This window comes from Lathamus discolor, chromosome 3 (assembly GCF_037157495.1).
Source record: "Lathamus discolor isolate bLatDis1 chromosome 3, bLatDis1.hap1, whole genome shotgun sequence".
NCBI lineage: Eukaryota > Metazoa > Chordata > Aves > Psittaciformes > Psittacidae > Lathamus > Lathamus discolor.
This window is the reverse complement of record NC_088886.1, coordinates 91,540,700-91,546,717: the sequence shown is the minus strand read 5'-3', so window position 1 is coordinate 91,546,717 and position 6,018 is coordinate 91,540,700.

The following is a 6,018-nucleotide window of genomic DNA, read 5'->3' as shown; positions in this document are numbered from 1 at the left end:
GGAGTCTTTGGCAGACATTTTACCTTTTTTCACTACTATACACTTTTCTATGGAAAAAGATATTAAAATTAATTAGAAAAAAAAAAAGGCAAAAGCAAGTTAATAGGCAACTCTTTATCCAGAGGAAGAGATATGGGTGAGACACTCCACTCATGCTTATAGGTCCCACATAGCAGAGCATTCCCTCCAGCTTCAGCTGGAGAAGCCACTTTCTGTTCTGCATTGACAGTTCAAAGAGATGCAGCTCTCAGGTCTGCAAAGCACATTGAGGATGAAAATGGTCAGAAAAAAGTTTCCCATACACATATAGGTCATTATTTTATTATTGATTCCTCTGGCCACTTCGAAAGATGCTGAATTCCTGTATATTTTTGTTCCCACTGTATTATCCTGAATACCCATAACGAAGAACTAAGCAGTGACATTATTAATGCAAAAGGAGGAAAGGAATTCTACACTGCTGACTGTACTTTTCAGAAACAGGCTGGATATGGATTTTATTATTTGACCAGATAGCAACTTATTACTTTGGTGGGCTTGGCAAGTGTTTCAAAATAGGGAGTCCGAGATAAACTGTGTCGCTTGTCTCCACTTGCCCTTGCACTTTGCCTTTGCTTTCTCCTGAAATCCTTGCGAGAAGAAGGAATTCTGTCTGTGTTAGACAGAAGCTGCACAAAATAGCCCTCACCGCGGGGAGTGTGACACACCACAGAATAAGCATGGCCAGTGCAGAAATTCAGCTTTCGTAGAATCCCCTGTAGTCTGAATCTGAATGTAAAGATACTTCCCACAGGATAAAGCCAAAGAGGAGAGAAACAGCTGACAGAGGGATTGTATACTTACTTCAGTGCAGTTCCCACTGCAAGTCCTTGTATGTAAACTACTTTCTCATAGGTACCCTTTGACAGAAGCTTGGCATCTCAACTGAAGGTTTCATAATTAAAAATCCTTGTGCTGAAATTTGAAAGCTTTTTAGACTTGGTTTCATTTTGTTAACAGGGTGGTTATTAACAGGGATATGAAGCTCTTTGTTACAGATGGAAGGCTGGGAATGGTATAAAACTATCTTTATCAAGTTTTCTAAGATAAATTATTTTAGACTGGATGCATGTCCTGAACACTTTTCTAGACTCCTGCTTTCTGTTCTGAGCCAAATTATCAGAAGCTGAAGCTCACTACATTAGAGCTGAGAAATCAAACTAACCAGTGCTAGATGTGTTTTAGCCTTACCTTGGGCTCCTTTTTGGTCTGGTTAGTGGGTGATGAAGGTTCAAACCAGCTCTTGCCTCATTCATGCTAGTTGTCCCATCTCTAATCATAATGCCACAAACTACTGCAGTAGCTCCCACAACCCAGCTATCAACATGACCTTGTCATTTCAATTTTTCACACATATTCTTTGCTCCCCACCTCCCTGTGTCTGTGTACCATATCGCACTAAAATCTCATCTCTCCAGCCTACTGCCATGGGCTACTAATCTGTAATACAGCTCACTTTGAGCAATGTCAAGCAGGATGAAAAAAGGCAAAACTCACAGAAGAGAAACTTCAGTTGGCCATTGCCTCTGCCATGAAACTCTCTCTTGCCTACTCTTCACTTTGCACCATGCTGCAGTCCAGCCCAGAAGCAGCAGGGTTCGGCTTTGCCCCTTACCTGAATGACTAGTGGAGAGTAACAGACCATTACATGGGTTCTAAACATGAGAGATCTAAATGTACTGCAGTTAAAAAACCCTCCCTCTTTTTCTATCATGGAAGAAAAAGAGCAATTTTCAGTTTTATTTTTCTAAAATCACGTAATGCTCATTTTCTCTTCCTTGTCCCTAATCTGTTCCCATTTCCTGAAAATACCAAAGCCCCACAGATTGCCCCATATTCTTATCTTCATTATGACAGAAATGCTCATGCAAACAGGGACAAGTATTTAATGCAAATACTTCGGCAAATTATTTCTGATCCCTCCATTCTAAGGTAATAAAAAGATCAGTAGGAATATGTGGGGTAAGTTGGAGCAATTAGTAAATTAATAGAACTAATTATTTGCTCAGAAGTATTTTTATATACAGAAATAAATAAGAAACAGAATTTATTTGAAAAGTCATGTTTAATTACTTGCTCAGTTTCAGCTATATGTACTCCAAATCAGTGGCTAGAGCAACCTATCAGGCTTCCAGCTCTGCCTGATCCAGCTTCTCCAAACAAAATCTGCCAGAAAACTGATGACATGTGTAGTAAATATTTTTTTTAAAGCTCGCACTGCGATCCATTCAGAGAACTAAGGGTCTGGCTTATGCCCAGAGCCTCCAGTTTCCTGACCAATCTCATTTCAGTGGAAGCCAGTTATTCAAAGATGATAACTCTGCATATAGAGCATGTTTTATACAGAGAATAAACTTTCAGTGACTTTCTACATCGCAGAAAGGGACTTCTGTTTTACTTCTGTCCATTATTTTGAAAGGCCAGAAATCTTCATCTCCTGTGGGTGTAAGAAAATACAGCTTGCTGAAGCATCAGATCAGACGTGGGTTTTCATCTCTGTCCATTTTCTCTCACATGAAAGACTTCTGGAGCAAGCAAAGCATGCTTTTGTTGACCAGCAAAGATCAAAAAGGCAGCTTATTTTTGTCCTTCAGCCACTAGACTGATACTCTCAGTTCTGTTAACATTCTGCCCCCATTTGAACCGGACACTTTGGAAGTATCAATAATGCAAGTTGGAGGGCTGCACTATCACTCATCCTGTATTTGCCTCTTCTACAAAATTAAATCAAGTTGAAATCAAAGGAGACACAATCTCAGTCATATAGGCAGAAAAACTCCTGTAGCTCTGCAGCAGTTCTCAGCAAAATAGTTGAAAATATTTATGTTGGCAGCAGTGACTGATCCACATTGAGAGAGCAGAGTTAACAAAATACTTCCACCCCGTGGGGACATAAACAAAGTGTTGGAAGCCACTCATCATGCCATCCACCTTCTCCCCGCTTCTTTGACAGGTGCATCTCCTGAAACAGAATGTTGTTTTACAGGAACATCAGAAAGTGCAGAAGTAACTAATAAAACAGTGACAATCCCACTGCGACCACAAGGACTAGGACCAGTAAACGGTGCACCCCTATTATTTATGAGTGAAGAGAATATATGTAGCTATCAGAGCCCTTTCTTAACATCGCAGATTGGGTCAAGAATAGATTCTGCAGGAGAGCTCAGACTATTTCTCTGTCTCAGACTATTGCCATGATGAATGTTCTTACAGGATTCAGATGATTCAGTGGATCAAGAACAGAAATGTCAGCTGTGACTGGTTGTGTCAAAAATTGTTCTCTACCTCAGCTCACTGCTGTATGTTCAGAGTTCAACTATAGCACTCCTGGTAGCATTGTAATTGGCAGAAGAATCATCCTCAATGCATCTGTTGTTGAGTGTTTCCCTACTTAAAATATGTGTGAAGGAATATTCACAGGTGAGATGCACATACATATAAAAGGATTGTGTTGAAAACACAGTAAGCAGTAAGTATTTAGCCACAGCTGAGTTCTCTCTAATTTCCTCCAAAACAGAATAACAACATCTTCCCATGCTGAAGTACATTTAATTATAGGATTTCTAAGCTGTTAAGCAGCCACGTTACACAACAGATGCCACACTGACTTGTAGTAATTCCCCTACCTTGATATCCCAAGCAGCTGTCTGTAATGAGGGAAGCCTTCTTCCACAGAAAACCTGGACCCATCCACAAGGTCCTGTTGATTGGTGGGTCAGCATAGCTCTGGGGACCTGTTTCCCCTGTGTACACCCTAACAGAGCTAAACCCACAATCCCTGCCCCCCCCCCCCCCCCCCCAAGACAGGATAGGATTGGGTCTTATTGTCAAATGCAAAGCACAGAAGGAGGAGGAGGTCTCTTGTACCACATTCCTCTCTCCTGCAAAGGCTGGCAATAGTTGAAATATCAGAAGACTCCTTGGCCCTGTTGTGCAAGTGTAATTGCTGGTCACTGTGAAGAAAAGATACAAGGGATTCTCAAGATACTTGAGCAAAACTTTTGCCTGATTTCAATCAAAACCATGAAATGGGAACTTTTAAAACCTGAAATTAAACTCAATTTCTAGCTGTTATACACCCTTTAAAGAATGAGTTTTCGTGCTTTTATCCTCAACCCCCTGCCACCCTCAGTCTGTTTCTTACTTGCAATAAGAATGGATCTAAGAACGCTGACATTTGGTGATATTTTTATCCAGTAGTAAAACCTTGCCTCACTCTTTCATAGTTCTCCAATGATGCTCACATGCATCTCAGTATCTTCTTAGCATTTGCATTTAGTTTCAGATCTTCCTCTTTGGCTAGATCATGTGCACTCTTTCTTTCCAAACATTTTTGTAATATTCAATGGCACTGCATACCTCCATTTGTTTGCCTTCTTTCCTAAAGCAGTGAATGGTTCTCCATAGTGAAGATGTTATAGACAAGGAAAGTAAAACAAGCCTCTTTCCTCCTTGCCTCTCTTCACTCTAACAAGTGAATAGCTCAGATGTACGTTAAGTATTTGAAGGAATAACATAATTTAACCAATGTACACTGCTCAGTGACCTAAATCACCTGCTTTCATACACAGTTGACATTATTTACATTCAGGCTTTTTTGTAGAGAGGGATTTTGAATGACCCTTCAGAATGAATATGCGCAATAGAAACACTCTACACGCTGCATCTGCACCTACCACTTATGGTATGTCTCTAGTTACCCTGCATTTTTCAACCAGGTGTCTACAGCTCCAAAGAAAAAAAGATGTCTTTTATTTTTGGTGGTTTTTTTTTTCGTCAGTGAGATCACTGACTTGAAGGCCATGCTCTGTACACAAACGGAACTTGATTCCTTTCACTGATGAAACATATCTAGCGTACCCTAAACCTGACTGTCAGCTTCCGTACAGGGAGCCAGCCCTTGACAAGGGTGAAGCCAACACTGGGTAATTTCAAGACAGACAAGAGTAAGCCTCCTTTTTGTTGTGATATCTGATGTGGCTCAAGACATAAAACATTCAGAGACTTAGTTGGTATTTTTTCAGAGAAAAATATTTAAAAATGAAGCTATAGTTCAGACAGCTGAGCTGACAACAGCTTACAGAAAGAGAGCACAGTAAACAATTGCAGAAGTCTCCAGACACTGCAAGACGAGCAAATATTTTCTTCCTCTGAAATGCAACTTGTTTTACTAATTTTTATTTGACTGTATCCCACTGGTATCAGATAATACAAGTTAAAAAAACCATGGTTAGGCTATGGAGTAACGTCAGTATGGACTTAAACTAGAAATATCATTGTAACATCATGATTTTCAAAATTATTATGGTTTCAATGATCTTTTCATTGAGCCTTACAAATTTATGGTTTGTGTATTGTAGATTATTTTGTCTTGCCTTTATACAGTTGTGAATATTATTCTATGTCATTGGATATACTATGAAACAAAATAGCTGTCATCTGAGTACCGTTATTTCCCAGTTCATCCCTGCTACAAATCTGTTGTCTTGAAATGTTTGTCAGCCTCTCTATCACTTGCAGGAGGAAGTTGTCTTCTGCGCCATTGAGGAACCTCCTGGATTGCTTGTACTGGGCCATACCATCCGTCCAACTGACATCAGGGTGGTTGAAGTCCCCCATGAGGACAAGTGTGAGGTTGCTCCTGTCTGTCTATAGAGCGCTTCGTCCACAGAGTCTTCCTGATCGGGTGGCCTGTAGCAGACCCCCACAGGAATGTCCCCCATCACACTTCTCCCTTTGACCCTATCCCACAAGCTCTCTGTTGACTCATCTCCTGTCCCCTGACAGAGTCCCACACTCTCCAGCCTGTGACTGACATAAATGGCTACTCCCCATCTCCGTCTGCCTGGCCGGTCTTTCCTAAAGAGCCTATGACTTTCCATTCCAACACTCCAGTCATAGGAGCCATCCCAACATGTTTCTATGATGCCAATATCATATCCCCATTGATGTACATGCATCTCTAATTCCTCTTGTTTA